Raw genomic sequence first — 26,244 nt, 5'->3', positions numbered from 1 at the left:
GTTAGTAGGATACATGTTCTATGGATCATAATGATGAGGAATGTGTCATTTTACATTCATTTGCAAATTAATTTATGCATATGGTTACATTATGAACATTTCTAATGTTGAGAATATCATGATTTTGCCATGTATCAAAAAATATGAGGCGTACATAAAGTCCAGGAACACTTTCAATTATTTATTGCACAAGAATCAAACAGTGTGCAGCTATCATACATGTGTCATTTCAAAGAGACACTGAAAGTTTTTTTTTAATGTATACCACCACAGTGTAGTTTCGTAACTTGCGGATAGTCACAAACGTGGTGTGTTGAGGTGTGGAGTGAGCTTTCTGTGTGTTGGCGTCCAACAAAAAACTAGTGTGGTAAGGAGCCACCAACAAGGAAGGCCATTTACCACTGGCACAACAAATTTGTTACGATGGGTTGCTTGTGCCCGGGAAAGAGAAGCAGACGTCCCATCTACATCTACATGACTACTCTGCAATTCACATTTAAGTGCTTGGCAGAGGGTTCATCGAACCACAATCATACTATCTCTCTACTATTCCACTCCCGAACAGCGAGCGGGAAAAACGAACACCTAAACCTTTCTGTTCGAGCTCTGATTTCTCTTATTTTGTTTTGATGATCATTCCTACCTATGTAGGTTGGGCTCAACAAAATATTTTCGCATTCGGAAGAGAAAGTTGGTGACTGAAATTTGGTAAAAAGGTCTCGCCGCGCCGAAAAACGTCTATGCTGTAATGACTTCCATCCCAACTCGTGTATCATATCTGCCACACTCTCTCCCCTACAACGCGATAATGCAAAACGAGCTGCCCTTTTTTTGCACCCTCTCGATGTCCTCCGTCAATCCCACCTGGCAAGGATCCCACACCGCGCAGCAATATTCTAACAGAGGACGAACGAGTGTAGTGTAAGCTGCCTCTTTAGTGGACTTGTTGCATCTACTAAGTGTCCTGCCAATGAAACGCAACCTTTGGCTCGCCTTCCTGACAATATTATCTATGTGGTCCTTCCAACTGAAGTTGTTCGTAATTTTAACACCCAGGTACTTAGTTGAATTGTAGTATTTATCGAGTAATCGAATTCCAACGGATTTATTTTGGAACTCATGTGGATCGTCTCACACTTTTCGTTATTTAGCGTCAACTGCCACCTGACACACCATACAGCAATCTTTTCTAAATCGCTTTGCAACTGATACTGGTCTTCGGATGACCTTACTAGATGGTAAATTACAGCATCATCTGCGAACAGTCTAAGAGAACTGCTCAGATTGTCACCCAGGTCATTTATATAGATCAGGAACAGCAGAGGTCCCAGGACGCTTCCCTGGGGAACACCTTATATCACTTCAGTTTTACTCGATGATTTGCCGTCTATTACTATGAACTGCGACCTTCCTGACAGGAAATCACGAATCCAGTCGCACAACTGAGACGACACCCCATAGCTCCGCAGCTTGATTAGAAGTCGCTTATGAGGAACGGTGTCAAAAGCTTTCCGGAATCAACTTGAGATCCCCTGTCTGTAGCGGCCATTACTTCGTGCGAATACAGAGCTAGCTGTGTTGCACAAGAGCAATGTTTTCTGAAGCCATGCTGATTACGTGTCAATAGATCGTTCCCTTCGAGGTGATTCATAATGTTTGAACACAGTATATGCTCCAAAACCCTACTGCAACCGACGTCAATGATATAGGTCTGTAGTTAAATGGATTACTCCTACTACCCTTCTTGAACACTGGTGCGACCTGCGCAATTTTCCAATCTGTAGGTACAGATCTATCGGTTTTATATGAGTGCTAAGTAGGGAGCTATAGTATCAGTGTAATCTGAAAGGAACCTAATCAGTATACAATCTGGACCTGAAGACTTGCCCGTATCAAGCGATTTGAGTTGCTTCGCAACCCCTAAGGTATCTACTTCTAAGAAACTCATTCTAGCAGATGTTCGTGTTTCAAATTTGGAATATTCCATTTGTCTTCCCTGGCGAAGGAATTTCGGAAAACTGCGTTCAATAACTCCGCTTTAGCGGCACAGTCGTCGATAACAGTACCATTGGCACTGCGCAGCGAAGGTATGACTGCGTCTTGCCGCTTGTGTACTTTACATACGACCAGAATTTCTTCGGATTTTCTACCAAAGTGTGAGTGAAGTGAATGAGGAGTGCATACGAGAGACATCTATAAGGAGTCCGAGAAAATCTGTGCGTCATGCATCCCATGATCTCAAAATAGCTCCAATGACATAGTGGAAAGTCCTGCTACAGAAGGTGTCAATGAAATCATTCAAACTGGAGCTAGTGCAGGAACTCAATGATGATGACAAAGACAAGCATTTTGAGTTTTGTTCAGAGTTGCAAAAACTGAATGAGGATGGTAATGGCTTTGATTACATAATATTTACCAGGGAAGCCATTTTTCACACTAATGGGAAAGTGAACAGGCATAATTGTCATATCTGGGGGTACAAAGCATCCACACGAATGCATTGAATTTGAGCATGAGTCCCCAGAAGTGAATGTTTTTTTTTTTTGTGCCTTGTCATACCAAAAACAGCACAGGCAATTCTTCTTCACTGAGAGCACTGTTACTGGATATTCCTACTTTGATGTCTTGCAGCAATGGCTGATACCTCAAATGCAACTGGACCCTTCATTCATCTTTCAGCAGGATGGAGCTCCAACCCATTTTCATCGTGAAGTTTGTGGGTGTGTGAACACAGAGCTGCTGCATCGATGGATCGGCCTTGCTACAGAAGAGGACAGGTGTTTCACTAAATGGTTCCCCAATCACCACATCTCACTCCGTGTGACTTTTTTTCTGTGGGGACACATTACAGATCTGGTGTGTGTACTGCCTCTACCACATGATGTAGCAGTGCCCTGTTTGTTTGGAAGATTTTTACAGGTTTGCTTCAAATTGCAATATGTATGATATCTGTGCAATAATTACTTGAAAGTGTTCCTGGACTTTATGTACACCCTATATAAAGGTATGATAGGAGTGGCAGGCTTGTTAACATGGTGCTGAAATGTACAATGGTAGCTAACGAAAAGCTCTGTTTGATGTGTTGCAGACACTACTGGCTATAACAACTCCCACATTTATGTATTTAAATATTATTCTAATGTTCTCGTAAGATAAGGCATAGTATTCACTATACTATTGTTAAAAACAGCATTGTTTATTAAACATGTTATCTTCTATATGAACCTTAAAAATTATTTAGATTTGTTTCAGCTATTGCCACATGATTTACAGTCACTTCAACTTAAAAAAATATACGAAAAAGGAGACAAACATTTTTTTCAAGGCACTTTCTTGATCCTAAATTACCACAGCATTACATTTAAATGTTTAGCAGCCAATACCATTTTTCACAGCACCTGACATTTCTTGTAACTGTACCCAAGATGTAGTCTGGAATGTCTGAAACACCATTATCATTAGTTACCTTTATAATTCAGTCAATATATGTATTATATTTTCTTTAGCAACAGTCCTTCTCACACAGGCAAGCAAAGCCACAAACATTTCATCCTGGTTACTGTAAATGCACTCCAAGAACTAGCACCTCTACTTTGTGCAGTACTCTGTTTCACCCATAGCAGTTCAATATACCAGACTGTACACAAAATGTTCACCACATCTTGTACTTTTTCTGTAAAATGTTTGTGTTTCTGACCCTGCACAATTTGTCAGATACTCCCGGCAGTACACACTGTTGAGTATTAATCAAATCCCAGGGTAGCTTGCTTGGAATCATTTCAGTTAAGACACTAATCCCATGTTCCCTGTGATCTTAACTGTCTTGGGGTGATTTCCATGCTTCAATGTAGCAAGCTGTACAATGATAACTGTAACTGAATGCAGAAAATTAAGAATTGGAAATATAACAATAATAGACACAGTGTAATCCAATGAGCAATTCTACGTTCACTTACTCATTTATATTTCAGCTTTCTATTCAATTGGAGGCTTTTTCCCCCATCATTTGTAATGAATAACCATGTCTCTGAGCTGGCAATTATAATACCAACACTTCTAGGGATACGAGTTGTGACATTTCACACCTTCCAAAAGCACATGAAAATATTCTGAATTCAAATTTTGAAGATGGAACATTTTGGTGCTACATAGGCACTGTAATACACAGATGGAACACGATTCAACAGCAGAAACATATTACAAAATTAGATACTGTTATAAAGAGAAGATCCCTGATTTTGTTGTAGCAACTCAATATCATTCCTGTGTTTAGTCACTTCTCTGCCAATTCAGTTACAGTTACCTTGACAGAGAGAACACTTAAAATAGCAGAATGTCTGTGCTAGTAGTAAGTGGCATGCATTCTAATGTCTTACAAAGGTTGAATTGCAATCACACAATTCAATTTCTGAGGTTTAGAAGCAGTTTATGTTGGGATCACTATAAAACCACTTACATGCTACTTTGGCCCTCGAGATGTGCCAATGACTCGGATGGCTTGCTGTCAGATGCATTTTGATCTTTTTGGGTGTACAAGGGCTGTGGTCCAGATGATCACACACATTGTCTGCGAATTTTAGATGCTAAAGTGAAGAAAAGTTTTCAGTCGCAGCTATTGATTTGCGTTAAAACAGGGATTTAACTTTGAGTATTGCACCATAAACCTGTTTTGATAGTAAAACATGCAAAAACTAAGCTCATTCTTCACCCAGAGAGGTGCTGGTGAGTCTCCACAACACTGGTGGCCTTTACCTAAGAGGGTTCCATTTAAATAGGTCTCATTTCTTTTGCTGCCTTTGTACACTGTGTGTACCTAGAAGTGAGTTTCTATACTTGTTCAAGTTCATGCTGTATTGCATCCTAATAAGATGGAAGGAGGAGGTCGGAATTGAAAAAAGTGCTGTAATTGTAGCTCTGCATCACAAAGGCTATAGGAACAAAATTTGGCCTAACCAAGCTTACAGTAGTGTATACATTGCTCTGGTGCCAGCTCAAGTGTTTGACAATCTGGAAGACCCTGAGTAACACCGTAAAGCAAAGATTAGTTCCTATGTGTACAGAGTAAATGTGAGGACTCCTCCTGCACCTAAAATTAATAATAAAGTAAACAATATGTGAGAAGCTCCAACCTTTGTCTCAACAGAGCAATGCCATTTGTGTGACCATGACTTAAATGGATGGATAGAGAGAAGTTGAACTGATTGCAATGGGCACAGCAATGTAAAAACTGGAGAGCACAGCAATGGTCCAAGGATTAATCGAGTTTTAAATTTGTAAGCCTTCACTGAATGTTTACTCATTGACATTGTGGAGAACATATGAAGTCAGTACTGATCAACAATTCAGTTCAATCTGCCAAGAGGCATACTAGTTGTGGGTTGATCTGCAGCAAGACAATGATCTCAGACAGACTTCTAAATTGTGCCAATAGTAAGTCAATAGAGGAAAGAAATTTGGGAAACTGAAGAGTATGGTCTGGTGAAGTCAGCCACCTCACTTAAATCCCATCGAATACTTACGGGATGAACTTGAGGGAGGGAGATTAAACACTAATGTCCCACTGAAAACAAGGTTATTAGAGACGGAGCACAAGCTTGGGTTAGGGAAGTCGACTCTGCCCTTTCACAAGAACCATCACGGCATTTGCCTAAAGCGATTTAGTGATATAACAGAAAACCTAAATCAAGATGGCTGGACATGGGTTTGAACCGTTGTCCTCCTGAATGTGAGTCCAGTGTGCTAACCACTGCTCCACCTCACCCACTGGGATGAACACGGCAGGGAGATCAGAGAACTGAGGTCATCTAATGTTGAAAATCTGAGGATTACAGATGCATGGGACTGTAATCTCTGCAAAAATATTATCTCCATAATGCCAACAGTCTGCGCAGCTGTTCTTAGCACGAAGGGTACTTAATGACAGAGAGAGAGAAAATATTTGTATTGTTAGCCTATTTAGTTTGAAGAGTGTAGTTGTCTATTAAAATAAAGTGCACAGCTTTTTTCATAGGTGATCGAATAATTTTGACCTGCAGTATATACTTAGTAACAACAATAAACAGAAAATAAGCAAATATTGAGATCCTTGTCAAGGAAGGTGATTTATTTACTAAACTAGAAAGGTTACAATGAAATGCATACCATTTACTCTGCTGAAAGAAGAAACTGCAACACCCTCAAGGAAATGGTCATTTTTGTCACACGATGTGACATCGCTGTAATTTAGGTCAAATGAAACACGTGTCACAGTGAAGGGTGTCCTGTCACATCACTACAATGCATACCACTCTCTGATGGCAATGCAGGTGTATATTCTGACACATAAAGGTGCCAAATGCCATCCTGTGATACATTGCCCCATAGCATCTTGGGCTGTTTGTTGGCACAATCTTTCATGAACTCACGATATATAGTGAAGTTTTGCTAAAGTTAAAAAGTGATTTTTACTGCTGAGTGTATATTTTTTGTTTTTTTCAAAGTACGACAACAATTACTGCAAAATGGCCGATACACAGCTCAGTGGAGACAACATGGCGTGTAGAGACATTGTCAATAATAGATCAACTCTATGCATTGTTTGAATAACATTACATACAAGCTAAACATTGTAGAGACGAGTTTAAAAAAAAATCTTATTACTTTTTGCTATTGATACGGTCATGTCTCATAGAATGGATAACATAAACAGTTTGCCTACTGCAAGTTCCGTATCCTATGAAGCAGCATAGAATTAAATTACACTTGCTCAAACAAGTGAAACAGTAAATGAAATACAGAACCTAAATAATCTAGCCGTAGGAACCGACAGTAACATAGAGTTGCAAGATATGGAAAGTGAGTCACAAGCAGTAAATTCTCACGATTTACCGGGGGCAGATAATGTTCAAACAGTAAATTTCTCACAATTTATCAGTGCAGTCATGCAACAATTTCAGCAGATGAATACAAGTTTACAGAACAATGAGAAACTGTTTACGGAAAAATTTCAGGAAATAAAGAAAAAACTTGACAGTAATGATGCTAAATTAACCAAAATTGGTACTGACTTGAACAAAAGGATCACTCAAATGGCCACCTAGTTTTGAAAACTAACAGTTTTAGCAAAACATAATGAAATCAATGTCAAACCTTTAAGTAGCACATGATGACAAAAGTAGGAAAGTGACATCACGAGGCGTGTCACACAAGTAGAGGCAGATTTAGAAACCATGGCCAAGACAATCGAATTAGAGACAGACAGATGTTTTGCTAAAATGAATGAAAATAAACAAACTAATTAATTTCACATCACTTTGGCAAATTGTGCTTGGATGGGGATGAATAGGTGATTATCTGGACAACACAACACCCAGTCCCTGAGTGGAGAAAATCTCTTATCCAGCTGGGGATCAAATGCGGGCCCTTAAGATCGACAGTATGTCACACTCACCACTCAGCTAACGTGGGTGGACAATGATTTAATAGAAACAAGCAGACTGCAAACAGACTTATTCAACAACCGTGGACACTGGAGCCAATAATCAGTCTGTATTTATATATCCAAAAGTAATAAATAAAGTATTGTATGTAAAAAAGTTAAATTGCATCATAGTGTTCTCAGTAACTATTCCTTCTCTTTGCAGCCCGTCTGTCCCCCCCACACACACACACATCTCCACCATCTTCCCCCTCCCCATATATGCCTATCATGTACAATGCAGTTAGCTTTCAGCTCATATTGACTCCAAATGACTTTTTTTTCCAGTAAATTGTGTCTTGCTGATTACCGCATCTTCCATTGTTAAGCTCTCAGGTTTTCAAATCTCATCCAGCGCAGGCACCAAGGATCAGTCTTTCCTTCTCATCCTGTCTGGTAAGTCTCCTCTGACCTATGGTTTTGGGCAACTTTTCCGTAACTCTCTCCCTTTCTTAAGTCTTGCCAGTCTTCTTTCTTTCCCTTCAAATCTTCTGCTAGAAGGAAGAGCCATTGGCTCTGAAAGCTTCCACATTTCTATATCCTTTACATATAGTTTCTGCTGCCACCAGTGTGGTGAGTAGATCATCTTATTTATCCAATTATACTGCAGCCATCTTCATGATAGTGCTGGCAACAAGGCTGTGGATGAGGTCGTGTTTGGTATGAGAGTCAGCTACCATCTGACATCGGTTTACGAGTACTCAACAAAAAGCTTGTGAGAATTCAATTCCATACAGCTGGAACCAAAAGAAAATTGGTAGTTCATACCAGCACAAGACCATAAATGAAAAAGTTGTTATTAATAATCTGTGTCCCTGATACTCTGTCTACAAGTATGTTAAGTAAGTTTCAATATACCATTTCACACTTAGTCTGCTATTAACACTATTTTACTCAACTCCAGTTGCTTGTGACAAATGGACTGATGCATCAAACAGGCTACAGTATATTTTATTACATGATACATTATTATCTTTTTTGCAGTTTTGGGAAAATGGTGCACACTGACACTTAAGTAAAATGCTAATCCGTCTGCATGCATAGAACTTTATTGCAGGTTTCCTAATACAAACTACTCTATCAATAATGTATTGGACTGAGTGTAATGGAGCAGCTTGTCTTTTATTGTTAGCCAAAATTAGCAGCAATGGCTTTGTGTACATGGTAGCTCCAAATTGTGACAAGCTTTGAGAGCACTTGCCTGCTAAAGGCAAAGGATCTGAGTTTGAGTCTCAGTTTTAATCTGCCAGGAAGTTTCACATCAGCACACACTCCACTGCAGAGTGAAAATTTCATTCTGTAAACATCCCCCACGCTGTGACAAGCCATGTCTTTGCTATATCCTTTCTTCCAGGAGTGCTAGTTCTGCAGCATTGCAGGACAGCTTCTGTGAAGTTTGGATGGTAGGAGATGAGGTACTGGAGGAAGTAAAGCTGTGAGGATGGGTCATGAGTCATGCTTAGGTGGCTCAGTTGGTAGAGCACTTTCCCACAGAAGGCAAAGGTACTGAGATAGAGTCTCAGTACAGCACACAGTTTTAAATCTGTGTACACTTTGCTGCAGAGAGAAAATTTCATTCTGGAAGCTTTGAGAGGTTGTGTGTTTGGGTGGGAAGGAGTGTTTTACGACTGTGGAACATGTATTGTGATTAGTTGGTTTATGAGCACAGAATAGAACTACTGAAACTAATAAGTTATTGGAGGTAATTTGTCACACTTTTTGTGGATTTTAGAAGCAGAGTGTTCACGACTTTGCAATACAAATATTCCGAATGAATCTCTGAGATTGTATTTACAAGATGACTTGAAGTTCCCTCGATCCCATTCAGTAGCAGCAGACCTCTTCTGTGGCTGTGTGTTGGTTGGCCAAATATTTGACAAGTCTCCTTACACATCAGTGTAGCAACTGTGAGGAGAGAAACCTCAAATTGCCAAATTTTTCTATATGTGCTTAATTTTACTAGCTGTGCTGTGGATCTTCCAAGCTCTGACTGGGAAAAATGCTCCTCAGGGAGCACAACTCCCCTTCCCTGGGCTATGTTTTACTCTGGCAACCATTGCTTCCATTTCTGCTATACCCCTTGGAAAAAGTCATGCCTCACTATTCGTATCTCTCTCCCGTGTCAGTGAGGCAGCTTCCTTTTAGCTCTCTGTCACTCTGAAAAACATCAAGATGAACCACTGTCCAAAGGTCTTAAATCCCTAAACAAAATTTTTGTAAGAGTTATGTGTTTGGTGGCATTTAAAAGGCCTAGCTGGGAGTTCACCTGTAAGACAGCAATCTCTGGCACACACCCCAAAGCCAGATTTTCTGCATTTGGCAGTCAATTGCATCTTTCACAAACATTACTCCTCACTCCAACACGTAAAATATTTGTGTGAGTGAACAATGCAGAATGTCTTGACTCTTGTCCATCCGCACGGTGGTGCCATTAGGGATCACAAAGACACTTACTGGGCCAGGCTGCCACAGTGAAAGTTTCCCCTCACCGCCGCTTTCCAGACGAGCTCAGCCAGATCCCCTTATTCCCAGCTAATGTACAAATCTGTTTTAAATTACTCTCTAAACTGACTATCACTCAGACATTTAATATCAATACCGTGCTTCATTCGTAATTAATTGCACGGCTCAAGGTGGACCTCTACTATGAACTCACAAGAACTTGTGTATGTTGTATGACAGTGTTGAAAACTTGTCCTGTAACGATTATAATAGCTTCATAGTTAGGTCTACATCATTTTATGGCCACAGAAAGAAAGTTCCTGTTTCAATTGACATTTTAGCTTGGAATGTGAAATATTTTAAAATGTTGTGTAAATGCCCCATTCCATCACACGAGTCAGTTTAGGTGGTTGTTGGTCACAGTTTGGAAGAGTCCATTCAGGATAGCAGACAGCTGGTCATACGTCGTACCATGCACGAATAGAGTGTAAGGAGATTTGCTAGCTGATTTTCAAGGGAATGAAATATATGGTGGGAACCTGGTATCAGGATGACATACAAATGTACTAGCAAATGGTTTAAGTTAAGTGATTAATAGCATACTGTTATTGGAAGCAAACACAAAATTTTGACCACGATATTCTTACTCCTCACATCAAGCTATGATGAAGTGGGCAAAGTTCTGTTGAAAGATGTAGCCAATTTTCACAAAGCCTGTAAATGTTGGTAAGTGAAGTATTCATTTGTTAGCGAGCAATTTAGTCAAATACGTTAGGACTGTAATAAAAAACTATGGTTGTGGGATTAGACATGTCTGTTATCCAGCTTGGCAGCAAAATTCTGAGCCCTGTAAGAAACCACGTGTGATTTTAACCGATGCACATCTCGATGAAACATTGTGAGTGAAGCTCTCTGTACTGTGCTGTGTGGGCAAGGTTCAATAAGGGTGCACGCAGCCCTTGTAAGGCCAACTGAGGAGCTACTCAACTGAGAAGTAGCATTGCCATTGCCAAAAACTGACAACGGCCGGGACAGAGGTGTGGTGACCCCATTCCCCTCCAGTGAATTTGGTTAGCTGAGGATGACACAGTTGTCAGTCAGTACCATCACTGTTGAGACGTCCGATGCCTCTTCGCATAGATTTTTTTTTTTTTTTTAGGTTCAAGTCATGGCTGAAATGTACTGATTGTTATTTACATTTTTTTTTTATGGAAGAGTACAATACATGATTATTAAGCTGTTGTTATAAAAGTGTGCTTGTAGCCCATCATATGTACAAAGACTCTCTAAAAGACTGACAGTATGCACAGGTTCCTAATATATCTAAACTTCAGCCAATGCTCAGTATTAGTGTATTATTCAGCTTTTCCGTAAATTCACAATGGGGCACTGACTGGCTTGTAAATAAAGTTCAAAATTTCATAACGACAAAAATAAATATAAATCAACCCAGAGCACAATCTTTTTTAAATCTCGTCTTCACAAGAAACAAATAAAGCTGAGTTACACACTGGTTCCAGATGTGGCTTAAATTCCATGAGTTTACACCTCTTAAATACAAGAAGTCTCACATTTTTGTAACTTTAAAGTGGAAATTCAGGCAGTGTGTAGCACAGTCAGTCGTCATTTCTCTTGAACGACTAACTACACTGCTAGGTTAGGCATGTGGAGGCTGGCTGTCCAGCCACGCCCACTCGTCTGTGTGTCACTCCTCCGACGGCATCTGAGCGAGCTCACCGGAGGAGGGGTTCACAAGTGTTGGACACATTAGGGAAATATTGTTCACAGCAAGAAAGATAGCCAATATGCACTCAGTAGGTCTGTCAGGGAGCCTCATCCGAGATGGGGCATCTTTGCCTGTGGCTATTGAGCTTGCAGGGTGCAGTCATCTCCGAGGAGTGGCATCAGTTCTGACAGTGCCTTTTGCGAGGGTTCCGAAGTCATCCTCAGTTCATTCAGATGACTGGTGGAGGCTGCTGGCCTCTCATATGGAGTGCAAGAACAGCTCACGATTTGCAGCACAGTTTCCAGAGTTGACTGGGGTCCTAAGGTCTGGAGCCGAGTGGACAATCTCGGCCAGAGGCTTTGTTGAGTCTGACAGTCTTGGCTGGACCACCATTATTGGGTGGATAATTGTAGGACTCTCCTAGACAGGTCAGGGTACACTACACAAAGGAAGCAGCTACTCAGTTAGGTAAGTACTTGCGGGGTGCACATGGTGGTTTTTAGGCTACATGGTAGTCTGAGATACTCTGATGAACACAAAGCAGTTGACATACAGATAACAAAATCAGACAGCATTCAGAGTGAAGACACTTTGACAAATTTTATCAGTTAACTGTTGTAGTTTTTGCAACAAAATTCCCAAACTTATTTATTTATGGCTTATTTACCCTGACTAGATTAGATGCTTCAGGCGCTAACTTACATATGACCAGGAACAATATTACACAGAAACTAAATAATAATAACAACACTAACATTAATAATGATGCTAAAATAATGTATTATAATAATACGTTAAGACACAACAATCTCAATGCAAATAATTTGGATTATTAATGAAAAGTACACCCCCCCCCACCCCAAGAAACATGGACCTTGCCATTGGTGGGGAGGCTTGCGTGCCTCAGCGATACACATAGCCGTACTGTAGGAGCAACCACAACGGAGGGGTATCTGTTGAGAGGCCCGACAAACGTGTGGTTCCTGAAGAGGGGCAGCAGCCTTTTCAGTAGTTGCAGGAGCAACAGTCTGGATGAGTGACTGATCTGGCCTTGAAACACTAATCAAAATGGCCCTGCTGTGCTAGTACTGCGAACGGTTGAAAGCAAGGGGAAACTACAGCCATAATTTTTCCTGAGGGCATGCAGCTTTACTGTATGGTTAAATGATGGTGTCTTCTTGGGTAAAATAGTCCCCCATTATAATCTCCAGGAGGGGCCTACTCGAGGATGTCGTTATCAGGAGAAAGAAAACTGGCATTCTATGGATCGCAGCGTGTAATGTCGGATCCCTTAATCGGGCAGGTATGTAAGAAAATTTAAAAAGAGAAATGGATAGGTTAAAGTTAGATATAGTGAGAAGTAGTAAAGTTCGGTGGCAAGAGGAACAAGACTTTTGGTGAGTTGAATACAGGGTTATCAACACAAAATCAAATAGGGGTAATGCAGGAGTAGGTTTAATAATGAATAGGAAAATAGGAATGCGGGTAAGCTACTACAAACAGCATAGTGAACGCTACTACAGTAGTACAAGTTTATATGCCAACTAGCTCTGCACATGATGAAGAAATTGATAAAATGTATGATGAGGTAAAAGAAATTATTCAGGTGGTGAAGGGAGACGAAAATTTAATAGTCATGGGTGAATGGAATTCGGTAGGGAGGAAAGGAAACATTGTAAGACATTTCCAGGGGCAGATGTGGACTCTGTCCACAATCTATTGGTTAGGACCTGTAGATTATAACTGCAAAAAGGTGGGAATTTAAGGAGATGGGATCTGGATAAACTGAAAGAACCAGAGGTTGTACAGAGTTTCAGGGAGAGCATAAGGGAACAATTGACACCAATGGCGGAAGGAAGTACAGTAGAAGGAGAATGGGTAGCATTGAGGGATGAAATAGTAAAGGCAGCAGAAGATCAAATATGTAAAAAGAAGAGGGCTAGTAGAAACTGTTGGGTAACAGAAGAAATACTGAATTTAATTGATGAAAGGAAAAAATATAAAAATGCAGGCAAAAAGTAATATAAACGTCTCAAAAATGTGATTGACAGGAAATGCAAGATGGCTAGAGGACAAATGTAAGGCTGTAAGGGCTGATCTCACTAGGGGTAAGATAGATACTGCCTACAGGAAAATTTGAGAGACCTTTGAAGAAAAGAGAACCACTTGTATGAACATCAAGAGCTCAGATGGAAACCCAGTTCTAAGCAAAGAAGGGAAAGCAGAAAGGTGGAAGGAGTATATAGAGGGTCTATACAAGGGCGATGTACTTGAGAACAATATTATGGAAATGGAAGAGAATGTAGATGAAAATGAAATGGGAGATATGATACTGTGTGAAGAGTTTGACAGAGCACTGAAAGACCTGAGTCGAACCAAGGCCCCAGGAGTAGACAACATACCATTAGAACTACTGACGGCCTTGGGAGAGCCAGTCCTGCCAAAACTCTACCATCTGGTGAGCAAAATGTATGAGACAGGCGAAATACCCTCAGACCTCAAGAAGAGTATAATAATTCCAATCCCAAAGAGAGCAAGCGTTGACAGATGAGAAAATTACCAAACTATCAGTTTAATAAGTCACTGCTGCAAAATACTAATGTGAATTCTTTACAGACAAATGGAAAAACTAGTTGAAGCCGACCTTGGGGAATGTCAGTTTGGATTCCGTAGAAATATTGGAACACGTGAGGCAATACTGACAGTCTGTGGAGATTTCAATTTGAATTTTCAGTTGTCCACTATCTGTAACTCAAATGCAAATAATTTATTAAATTTGTTTGGTCTTTATATTACAACCACTGAAATAACAAGGCTTCATTATAAAGGTACTGGTACATGTATTGACAATATATTTGTATCAAATGAGTTAGTGCATCTGAAGTCAGACATAATTAAGACCTGGGTATCTGGCCACTGACTCAGTGCACATGGCAGGAAAGAGTGTATGTGTGGTCAATTATGATAATCTAAATATGTTTAAGTCTAATATTGATAAAAGTTATTGGTTGCAAGTTTATCGAGAACATGCAATAGGTAGAAAGGTGGAAGAACTCATATCTACTCTTTCTGTATATGCTAAGATGTCGTTTCCCATTAAGGTACCAAATAATAAGAAGGCACTAAGAGTAAATAAGGTCAAGGGTGAAAAGGTGTTGGAGATCAAGAGGGAGTGTGATCAATATTATGCCTTTATAGAAGTACAGGTTCTCAAGTATTTAAAGACATGCTCACAGTGAAAAAGGAAAGATTAAGACAGGCCTTAAAGGAAGCTAGGTGTATGAAAAAATGAAGATATAATACTAACATCAGAAAATAATATCATTAACAGTCAATGCAACAGGAAAATGACTTCACAGGCTGAAGGCAGCAATCTGAATGCTGCACAGTTAAATACATCCTTCACTAAGAAAGTGATTGGCACTTACAATATAGTCACTGACCATAAATACTGCCTGAGAAATACCACAAAACCTGAAAGTACATTTAGCTTTAAATTGGTCAAGGCACAGGATGTTACCTATATACTGAGGAAAATGAAGAACAGTTTTAGTAATGACGTTTGTGGTTTAAGTTCAGCCATGTTAAATGTGATTCAGTTCAGCTGCCAGAATTGATAACACATGTAGTAAATACATGTATTTTGGAGGCTCAGTTCCCCAGGGCAGTAAAGTCACTCGAAAACACAAAAAAGGCAGCCTCCAAACATGTGATAATTTTAGGCCTGTTTCAATTGTGCCAGTCTTGTCTAAAGTGATAGAAGCTATATTAAATAGTAAAATACTTTGAAGGAAACTATATCTTCAGTGATAGACAATTTGGCTTCAGATCAGGGTTAGGATCTGTTAAATCTGCCTTATCACTTTTAACACAGTGTGTGAAGCAACTAGAAAGCAAGCTCATGGTTCAGAATAAACTCTGTGATTTATGAAAAGCTTTTGACACTGTGTCTCATGAAATCTTATTGAACAAAGTGCTCGGGAATTGATAAGATTTTATCTAAGTAATAGAGTGCAGAAGGTGGTTTTTAATGGTACAGAATCAGATTACTTACTTGTGGGCATGTTCTGTACTTGGCCCAATTCTATTTATTATTTATATATATGACTTATCATGTAACATAGTTGGGCCATCAGCTAGGAGTTACTTATTTGCAGATGATCTTGCAGTCTGTGTAACAGCACAGAAGGTCAAATATTAAGCAGACCAGTGCACTGTCAAAGTTGAAAACTGGTGTAAAGCTAATTCCCTTTGTGTCAAAAAAATAAATAAAATAAAAAATAAAATCAAGACCTGTATGTATTGTGGAATAATAACACTGAACTTGAGCAGAGCTCAAATGATGTTGATTTCCTAGGAATCTCAATTGATTCAAAAAGGTGGGAAGCAGCATTAGCAAAGGAATATTTTCTCCAAGGAAGCTGTGTCTTTGTCTAAATGTGCCAGTACTTAAAGCAAAAGAAACCACAGTCACATTTACTGTGGGGACATCAAAGCAAGGCAGCTAATGTCTTCAAACTACAAAATAAGACAATAAGACTGATATGTAGCTTGGCACCCAGAGCTCACTGTAGACCAAGCTTTAAAAAATTGCAGATTATGACCCTGCTGTCAATATTTATACCAAGGAAAACTATCCGAAGTATCAACAGTATGACATGCGGCATAATTATAACACAAGAAACAAGCAAGACCTAGTTTCTTTCTGATGTAACTATAAGAAAACACAAAAGTGCTCTTTATACAAGCCCATAAAATTTTTTTATACCATGCCCCAACATATCAGAGATCTTCCAATAAAAAAAAAAAAAAAGTAAAAGAATTTCTTCTTGAACTCAACATTTATGGAACGGATGAATTTTCAAGGGAAGCAAAGAATATGGTATGACTACACTTTGTGATCAGTTTTTACATGCTTCTATATATGAGTAAGTCTGTAATTGGCTAAATTTACTATGCAATATCAATTTGTACCAGAAGTTTCTCTGTTTTGTAATGCCTCTGAGGTCTCTACAACAATAAAAATCAATCAATTGTAGACTTCCTTGAGAGTTTCATTTGCTTTCTCTTAGAGGAGTTCTCTTGTTTTCTCACTGACTATAATATTGCTGTCATCAGTGAAAAGAATTTTTTCACCATGAGTAACACTACTGGGAAAGTCATTGATGTACATCAGGAATACTATTGGTCCTAATATGATACCTTGCGGAAACCCCATATTAATGTATTTTTCGCCGGCCGTGGTGGCCGAGCAGTTCAGTCCAGAACCGCACGACTGCTACGGTCGCAGGTTGAAATCCTGCCTCGGGCATGGATGTGTGTAATATGCTTACATTTGTTCGGGTAAGTGTTTTACTAAATGTTAAGCTCTATTTGAAGTATGTGTTATCACTATTCTTTGTACCTTGTCTGCTAGGTATGATCAAAACCAGTCCTTAGGAACCACTCTTATTCCTAATGCTTCTAATTTATTTAATTGAATCTGTGGTTGACTGCATCAAAGGGCTTAGAAAGATCATAAAGGAACCCTCTGACAGACTCTTCTTTATTAAGAGCATCAAGTACAACTTTTGTGCGTTCTACGACAGCTGACTCCGTATTTTTGCCACATCAGAAACAAAACTGTGATTCACTTAAAAGATTGTATTTATTCAGGTAATTCATTAATCTGTTTTTCATAATTGCTTCTATTATTTTTGAGAATGGTGACAGCTGGTAATTTTCTGCATTACCTTTCTTAAACAAAGGCACAACTCTTGCCTGTTTTAACTGCTGTGGAAATGTCCCTGGTGTACAGGATTCATTTATTATGTGTGTTAAGGGACCTTGTATAACCTCTGTGCATTGTTTTAGTACACACATTGGTACTTCATATAGGCCTGCTGACTTTTTAGTTTTTCAACAGTTTTACTGGCTTCATTATCTGTGATTTGAAGTAACATCATTGTATTTAGTGCAACATTTCTTACAGGGGTTATATTTGTTTTGGGGAATTCTTGTCGTAACTTCCCTGCCATACTTGAAAAATGCTCATTTACATAGTTTGATAAGTGTTGTGGCTTATTTATAACCTTATCAGTATGTTGTTCTGTCTGTCTTTCTTTGCCTCTCCCTGTTCCCGTTTTTATAACATCCCAGACTGCTTTGCTTTTATTCCCTGCATTATATAATACTGTGTCATTAAACGACTTTTTAGCAGCTATCAGCACCTTCCTATGGATCATTGTGACTCTTTTTCCATGGAAGTGAGGTATTTAATTGTTTGGGAGGACTTCTTAGTACCTGCTGTTATCCATCTACTTTTGTGTGACGTTGATACAGACATGCATACTTTTGGAAATGCCTTTTCAAAGTTCAATTTAAATAATGTGGATTCTTATTCACATTGGTTTCCCTATACACTTCATCCCAGCGTTTTTTTTTTTTTTTTTTTTTTTTTTGCTAGTTCCTTTGAAAAATCCTTTATTTTCATTTCCAATGGATGTCATTTGTAGGCTTGTAGTTTATGGGATGATTTCATGTCTCATATTACTGTTGTTGTTTGACAGAGATGGTCTGATAATCCGAGATCTTTTACAGCTACATCACATTTTTCCCTGTCCATATTTGTGGCAACATGGTCAATTACTGATGAAGTCATTGTAGCAACCCTTGTTGCACTATTGACCAATAGGGAGAGGCCAAAACTTTGAAGGTGCTGCTGGATTCATTTATGATATTCATATTGATTTTAATGTCCCTATACAGAATTGTGCTGAGCTTTGTGCTTGAGACTTTATATAGAAATTTTGTTAATTTATTGAAAAACAGTGTCCACACTATCTCTGGGAGATCCATACAAACACAAAATTATTAATATCTTGGTGATATCAAGCCCTGTTAATTCAAACTGCTGGAGACACTCTTTAGGCAGGGGAACCTGTTGTCTGGATTTATCCTAAAAAAGACCTACTTCTCATACTGATGACAACAGGTATTTAACCATGTGTGGCCCGAGATCCACCCCCTATACTTTCACAAATCAGCTGTACCAATCTTCCTTTGCCAGTCCTGTTTAGGTATAGGCCACACCCAGTGAAACCCCATCTGTCGATAGTCCCGACGGGCACGTGAGCAAAGTTGGCTTCCCTCAGAGCAATCCCTAACCCCAAATTGATTCGCCTCACATCTCCATCAAGGTGTGGCCAATCGTGACACCGGAACAGCTCAACAAAGTGTACGTTGGTGCCACAAGTCAGGGAAGCTATCTTGCCCAGGTCACCACCTATGTCATGTGCCCTATCCCTATCACTACATGGTCTTCTTTTGTAAAGACCTTAAGTCCTCTATCACATGACTTAGCCCTGCATTTGGCTGGAACATACTGGTGGCCTGGTATGTTGCCCCTAAACATTCCTGTAACTCGGGGCCTACAACTCACCCATGCCTAATACCTAGCAGCAGCACTTTCTTCTTCCTAACATTTTGTATATTTCTAAGCTTCTTGGCCTCAGTTGAAGTGTGCTGCACATTTCTTGCTCCGTGTTCTACCAGAGGCTCTGGCAGTGGTAGACACACAGTTTTATCTTCAACCCCAAAAACATCAGATCATGTTCTCTTTCTTCCTACCCTCCTACAAGCTGCCAGTTCACAACCTCCCTATCTCTCTTGATCCTTATCAGTTCCTTCCTTGCTTCCTTCAACTGTGCCCCAAGGGCACAGATTTTCCTTTCCTGTACCCCAACCAAAATGTTCCTACTGCATACTCTGCAGTTCCAGGAGAGAGCCTCTTCTGTTCTCCCAAGATTCTCCCCCCACCTCTCCCTCTCCCAGTGAAAATATTTCCTACAAGGTTAGCAACAAATCCCTCTACTCACAATGCTATAACAGGTTCCACATTTCCCACTCATGATCAGTTTCAAATGAATTATTAAGTTTTAAATTTGTCCAGAACACGAGATTGGCTATATGTATGCAAAAATGACATGGAAGTCTTACATGCCATTGTTGTTGTTTTTGTACTGATTTAGAGATACAATGACAGGAGAGTGAATTAGTAATTACTTTGCTTTTAGAGAATTTACTGTAGTGTTTGGTCAGGTTTTAAATTTATGCCTAGATGACCTCTAGCTAGTGAACAATATGAAATGTGTTAGTTAAATACAATTTGGAAAACTTTTAATTATACTTTTATTGTAACAATAGGCACTGATGAAACTAGTACCTGCCTTTCTTAAACGAATTTTCCGCTATCAAGAAAATTTGAATAGAATTTTTTGTGTTTTGGAACGCAAAATTTCGCATTATGTCACAATTATCGTGAATTCAGATTACACAAAGTTTTTTTTCAAGAATAATCTCTATGGGGACGCAAATATTCAGTTTTGTGACAAGAATGGACACTACAGCAAATATACAAAACAAAGGAAATTTAAATTTGACACTATTTCCTCTCAAATAAGTTCTTTTAGTGGACGAAGAAAACACCTGTGATCTCACTCGCTGGACATCTTGTCTTCCTGTCTGTTTACTTAAAAGGCCTGTCACTGGGCGTGAAGGGTAAGCTTTTGGTTTAAAAAAGGTAGCTGGAGATTCCACACAGCACACCAGGTATGAGATTAATTATGTAATATGCACTATACTGAAATGCCTTGTGAGACGTCTATAAATTCAAATATGCTCAATGTTACTTTCCTGTTTCAATACACAATGCCTGCATTCTGATTTAGTGTTTACTTATTTGCTTACAGGACCTGTCATTGGGTGTGAGGGATAAGCTTTTGGCATACCATGGCAGCAAGAGCATCCAAACAGCACACCATATATGCAACTGATTGTGTGTAAGCACAATACTGAAATGCCTTGTGAGTCATCCCTATATTCATATGCCCAATGTTGCTTTCCTCTTCCGATACACAATGCCTTACAGGACTGTCAGTAAATGAGTGTGTTGGAGGCCAGCTCTGTCCATCACTGTGGCTGTCGGATAGAGAGACCAACAGCTATGCAGGGGCTCCAGGTGCAATTCCTGGCCAATTTGAGAATTTATCCTCTCAGAGGTTGGGTGTTGTGTTGTGCTTATCACCATTTTACCATTTCTTTAGATGCAAAAATAAGCAGTATCAACTGATGTAGACTTGCAGTATGCAGCCGATTTCTCCTGCATAAGAAATCCCGGCCAGAAATGCCATACTGTCATTTCATTTCACGCTAGGTATGAAACTGATTCTCTGATATGCACATTATTGAATTGTGAGTCATCTCTTAATTTGTATATGCTCAGTCGGTTTAATATTAATTTGCAGGGCTCTAGAGTAAGCAGTGTGTAGTTGTGTGCACTATGGTGAGTTGTCGTGTCACCTAGCATGGCAATACAACATGCGACTGCAACAGTGCCAACAGCACTGGGTAGTGTTGTCTACTTCACTGCATGAGAAATAGAGCTGTCACGATGGCCAGTCTGGCCTCAGTACTACATGTTTGCATGTTGGCCAGTGGATACTTGGAGCAAGTCCAGTAATACTCCCATATGAAGATTCGTTTATCTTTAACATCACAGAATCATGTTTCTATATCTGCTCCATCCCCATTCCCCAGTGGAAGGGGGTCACAATTATTTTGTGCACATGAGGCTGCTAGTAATTGGATCCTTTCTACTTTTCAAAATTGCATTAACTTTCCCGTGCTCATCCATCCCTGTCCTCAATCCTTTCCCTTGCTTACATTGGCCTGGCTATCTTTTTTTTTGTTGATACCCCTTACAGTATTATTCCTCTTGCTTTACAATTCCCTTTTTGGAAATTTTGGTCCCTCTTTGGGGATTGAACTACTCTAAATTTTGTCTCCATGGTGTGAGCAAGCTGTGGAACAACACCATACATGAAGTCTTTGGCATGTGGGCTTACCACCTCTTCCATTTTTTACCGGAAGCCATTGTCCTTTTTGTGCTGTACAGTTACACAGTAGTCATTTCGTGTGCTTGGGGTGTTATGTACTCTTTTGATGGAGTCCTCTGAAAACAGGGATGACAGTTCTGATACACGAGCTGCTACCTCCCTGTGTATGCCTAGGAGTAGTGGCTTGTCATTCTGAAGCATTGGAACTCCCAGCAACAGCCCCTATGACATTGGCCCTTGGTGTGGCTGAGTAGTGCACAAGGGGAGAGCCCCTGATTGGTTTTGGTGCTATTAGGGTCTACACTTTGTATCAAACGTATCAGACTTAAAAAACTGGCCGTCTTTGGCTGACCTTTAGTCAGGATCGACTTTTCATGATACCCCTTTTCAACTTACAACTATCCCCTCATGGGAGGAGGGTCAGACTCGCTTGCTTGGGGTCAAATCCTTTCCCCATTACCTGGTCTGCATCAAGACTGACAAGGACACCTTCCCACCATGAACCCATTATTTTGGTAGAAACTATCAAAGACAAGTTTGGCAAACCATTACTCCTCACTAGCCTTTGAATATGCTTCAGGGTGTCTTTTTCATAGAGACCTCATCTTCCAAACTGGTGAAGCGTGGGCCAGTCTGGAGTGGCAAGGCATTCATTTTGTTCATCATATTCAGAAAGGCACTAAGGACAACCACACTGATAATGACCACTTTATTCTGGTCTTTGAAGGGGATACCCCCAAGACAAGGTCAAGGTTATGGCTCATCACTGTGCACTGTGATGTATGTCCTGCCACTGCTAAAATGTTTTTGGTGTTTATGATTTGTACACATGTATTAATCCTGTATGCAATGAATGAGGATGCCCAGGTGTGCCTTTGTTCTCCTGACCACGTGTATTAATTGTCACAACTGTCGCTGGATTGTAAGAAGGAAAGAATATATTGGGGTATACGATCAGCTTTGCCTTGTGTCTACAAAAATCTACTATTGACTCTGTTACATCCTTTCCCCCACCTTATCCCAGTGATGCCTCACTCTTCTCTCCCTCTCCCCTGAACTTACATCTTCCTCCCCTCCAACTGTTGCTCCTTTCATCCACCAGAGAAGTGCCTCTTCTCTGGTGTCTGCTGCCATTAGGGCCTCCTCTCAGTCCAAGAGTCTGCTGGTACACATTGGCCATGGAACCGTCAGCTCTAGCATCCCCAAGGTTGCCTGGTCTCTCTTTATAGAACTAGCAGAAGCCTCTCTCCCCCCTTACCTCTCTGGCATCTAGCGTGTGTCCTCCTCTACTTATGAAAGAGAAGAAGGAAGTCCTGGGATGAGGACACTCCATTGCTGAGGAGGATGGCATTCCATAGGGTTCAGTGTTAAGTATCCTTTTCCTCATCACTATTAAAGGACTTGTGACCTCCGTGAAACTGTTGGTCACCCCTGCTCTGCATGTGGATGACTTCTGTGTCTGAGTTATTTAACACTTGGTGGCTTTTGTGAAGTGACAGTTCCAGGGTGCCATGTGGTATGCTTCTGCATGGACCTTCTCACACAGTTTTCAGTTTTCCCCTCTTAAATTGTGGGTGGTGCATTTCTGTCACCATATTGTGTACGATACCTACTGGAGCTCTATCTCGAGACCCAATTTCTGATTGTGGTCCACCACTTCCATTTCTTGGGTCGTCTTATGACATTTACTTGTGTGTGTGTGGGGGGGGGGGAGGGGGGGCATGGTAGCCAAATTTAGGGCTCAGTTGCTCCTTCCATACTCATCCTCTTGGAGCAGGTCCACCATTGTGGTATCTGTCTGATCATCAGTACCTTTTGCACTAGCCGTATTGTTTCCTGGTTGAAGCTGGGGTTGTCCCCCACTCACTGCCCTTTTGGTTCAACAGTCTAAGCTTCTTGTTTCCTATGCCATCACCATCTTCTCTTTCCCCACACTTTCCTTATATTTTATACTTTAGCAGCAGGAAATTGCTCACCATTCAGGTGAGTTTAACAGTTGGGCTCCAGCTTGCAGTCCTTTGCCATGATTTTTATCTTCCCTCTTTGTCCTGTTCCCCATTCTCTCCAAAAACCTCCTCCCCCTTGGTTAGTTCCTTGATCCCAGATTCAGAGGGGTCTGTGTTTCATTGTTTGTTCTGCCAGCTTTTATGGGAGTTTCAGGCTGCTGTTGTGTTTTAATGGAATGGCTCTAGGCTCTAAATCTGCTAATTACAAGGAATGTGCCTTCTGCTGGCAAGTAACACCATCTCTTACCTGCCCCATGTAGCATGTGTACTGCATAGCTAATGGCCATTTACCAGGTTCTTTAGTATGTTTAACAGTCCTCTCCCACCCACGTTATGTGCAGACTTGATAACTGCCCTTGAGGCTATCAGACAGTGGTTTTCCCTCCCTCTTCTTGGTCTATGACATCTAAGACCACCTTACCAATCTTGACCATGCTGGTTGTTCAGTTGACTTTCTTTGGGTTCCCACTCATGTGGGTATCCCAGGTAATGAACTGCTGATCCTGTGGCTGGAGGGTGTGCCCCTTTTGTGTGACCTCTCTGGTGCTGGGTTTGCAGCCTCATGTCCAATTCCTTTTAGCTCAGCCTTGAGCTGACTCTTGGAGGCCAACCCCCTGCCTAATAAACTTATTGCGATAAGGGGACTCTTGCCACATGGCCCACTGGGGATCTACCATCCTCTGCGAACTTCGTATTGGTCATACAAGGTTGAATCTAAGCCTCTTACTCCATAATGATCTGTAACCCCCACATTTTATGAGACTCCCCTACCATTTGGCCTTTTGCACTAAACACACTCTTCCATTCTCCATTATCACAGATGGTAGCATACAACCTTACATAGTTACATCTGTCCTTGGTTTTCATCATAAAAGTGGTTTGTTCCATGGATTTAAGTACCTGAATTGTCTTCCACAATTGGAGGCCGTCAGTTTGGAAGGCCTGCATCATTGCTTTCATGCTGGTCAGGTTTTCCTCTCCATTTTGTGCTGTTTCATCACCCCCCCCCCCCCCCTCCGCCGCCACGGTGTTTTCCCCATTGTGTCGCAGTCATGGTATGAAGTGCGAACTGGGGTGGGTTAGCAGTGATTCCAGCACCATGTCACACATAGCACCATTGGGGTGTCTTATGATCTCCCCCTTCCTCCCTCCAGTTCATTACTCTTCCTGCCACCCCAGTGTTCCATCTTCATTTGCCTGTTTTGCTTCGCCATCAAATAGATTGTGCTGTTGGTTTGCTGCTCCCACAGTCTCTGCCACTTTGGATCTTGGGACAAATGATGTCACTGTTTCGTTCCTCTCCTCATTCAGACAATCAATCAACATCTGCAGCCAGCAGGCAAGCAGTGAGACTTGGTATCTGCTCTCTTAGCATCTGTGTCAGGGTGTTACTAGCATTAATGACAAGTTTGAAATTATTACTTGTTTCCAAATAAAAACAGCCACTTTTGTGCCCTGGTAAATTAGAACTACAAAATTATATGCTTAAATTTAGGAAATAATGGCCCGCTAAAAACAGAAAATTCTGGAATATGAGTTATTTGGTTACAGATAACTTTTCAAAAAGGGGGATTTTTTTTTAAAAGTAAAATTATACTGCAAATTGGAACCTGAAAGGCTTTCAGTTGGGTTATATTGCTAATTCATAATTACTCATTCCTAATTCCAACTGCATGTGTTTGTACTGATACTGAAATTATTATTTATTCACCAAATTTATTTTTTGGTAAATGAGTTACATTATCAGGAAAATTGATTGTGAACAATCAGATGTTAGTGTATTCTTTGCTAGAATATGAAAATATTTAATCTGTTTAACAGTTGCACTAGTGTTACCCATCTAGCTAGATCAAAAATAAATATATATTACAAGTTGACGATTGCAACTCACTCTGTTGTCACGTTGGGACAGTTGTCAAATGTGTGGCCATCACCAGCAGTGTGCTGAGCCTCAGTCACAGTCATCACTGCCCAGCACGGCTTGGGAGGGGGCTGACCCAGTGATGCCAGCATTCTAGGCTGCTGGCACAAGCCGCAGCAGTTTCTGGTGGTCCCACGTGTCAGCAGAACTGCCGCACCAGAGGCCAGTGAAGAAGGAAGGAATATCGACATCTGACATTCTGTCAACAGTGAGGCCGTCAGAGACAGAGCATAAACTCTGACTGTTTCAAGGATGGGGGAGAAAATTGGCCTTGGCCTTGGCCTTGGCCTTTCAAAGGAACCATCCCAGGATTTGCCTTGATTGATCTAGGGAAATAATGGAAAACCTAAAACTGGATGGCAGGACACGGAATAAAGCCATCATGTTCCTGAATGTGAGATCAACACACTAGCTAATGTGGTGTAAACCTTCATCCAGAAGTGTTAACAGTTTCTTCTGTATCAGGAACTGCCATGAGTATGCAGCTTGAGGAATTTGTTTTCTTTGCTCAAAACAGTCTCCTCTGTACTGCAAGTTTTCTCTTGTGACTCCTTTGTGGGCTATTGAAAGAGACGCCACTACTGGCATGAACAGCACCTACACTAGCCTTCAGTGAAGTTACCATTTTGTTGGCCAGCTAAACTTCAGTAACTGAAATACCAGAAACAATTTCTGCCAGTACCTCTGTGTCACAGGAACAAACTGGCTTCAGAATTTTCCTCTCCAACATTCATAAGTAGTACATCTGGTAATTCAGAAATTTCAAACGGTTTTTCTTCTATACTCTCTACTTCATAAACATTATGTATATGCTTGCA

Source organism: Schistocerca gregaria, unplaced genomic scaffold, assembly GCF_023897955.1.
Source record: "Schistocerca gregaria isolate iqSchGreg1 unplaced genomic scaffold, iqSchGreg1.2 ptg000469l, whole genome shotgun sequence".
NCBI lineage: Eukaryota > Metazoa > Arthropoda > Insecta > Orthoptera > Acrididae > Schistocerca > Schistocerca gregaria.
The sequence above is the reverse complement of the archived record's forward strand: the minus strand, read 5'-3'. Positions refer to the sequence as shown.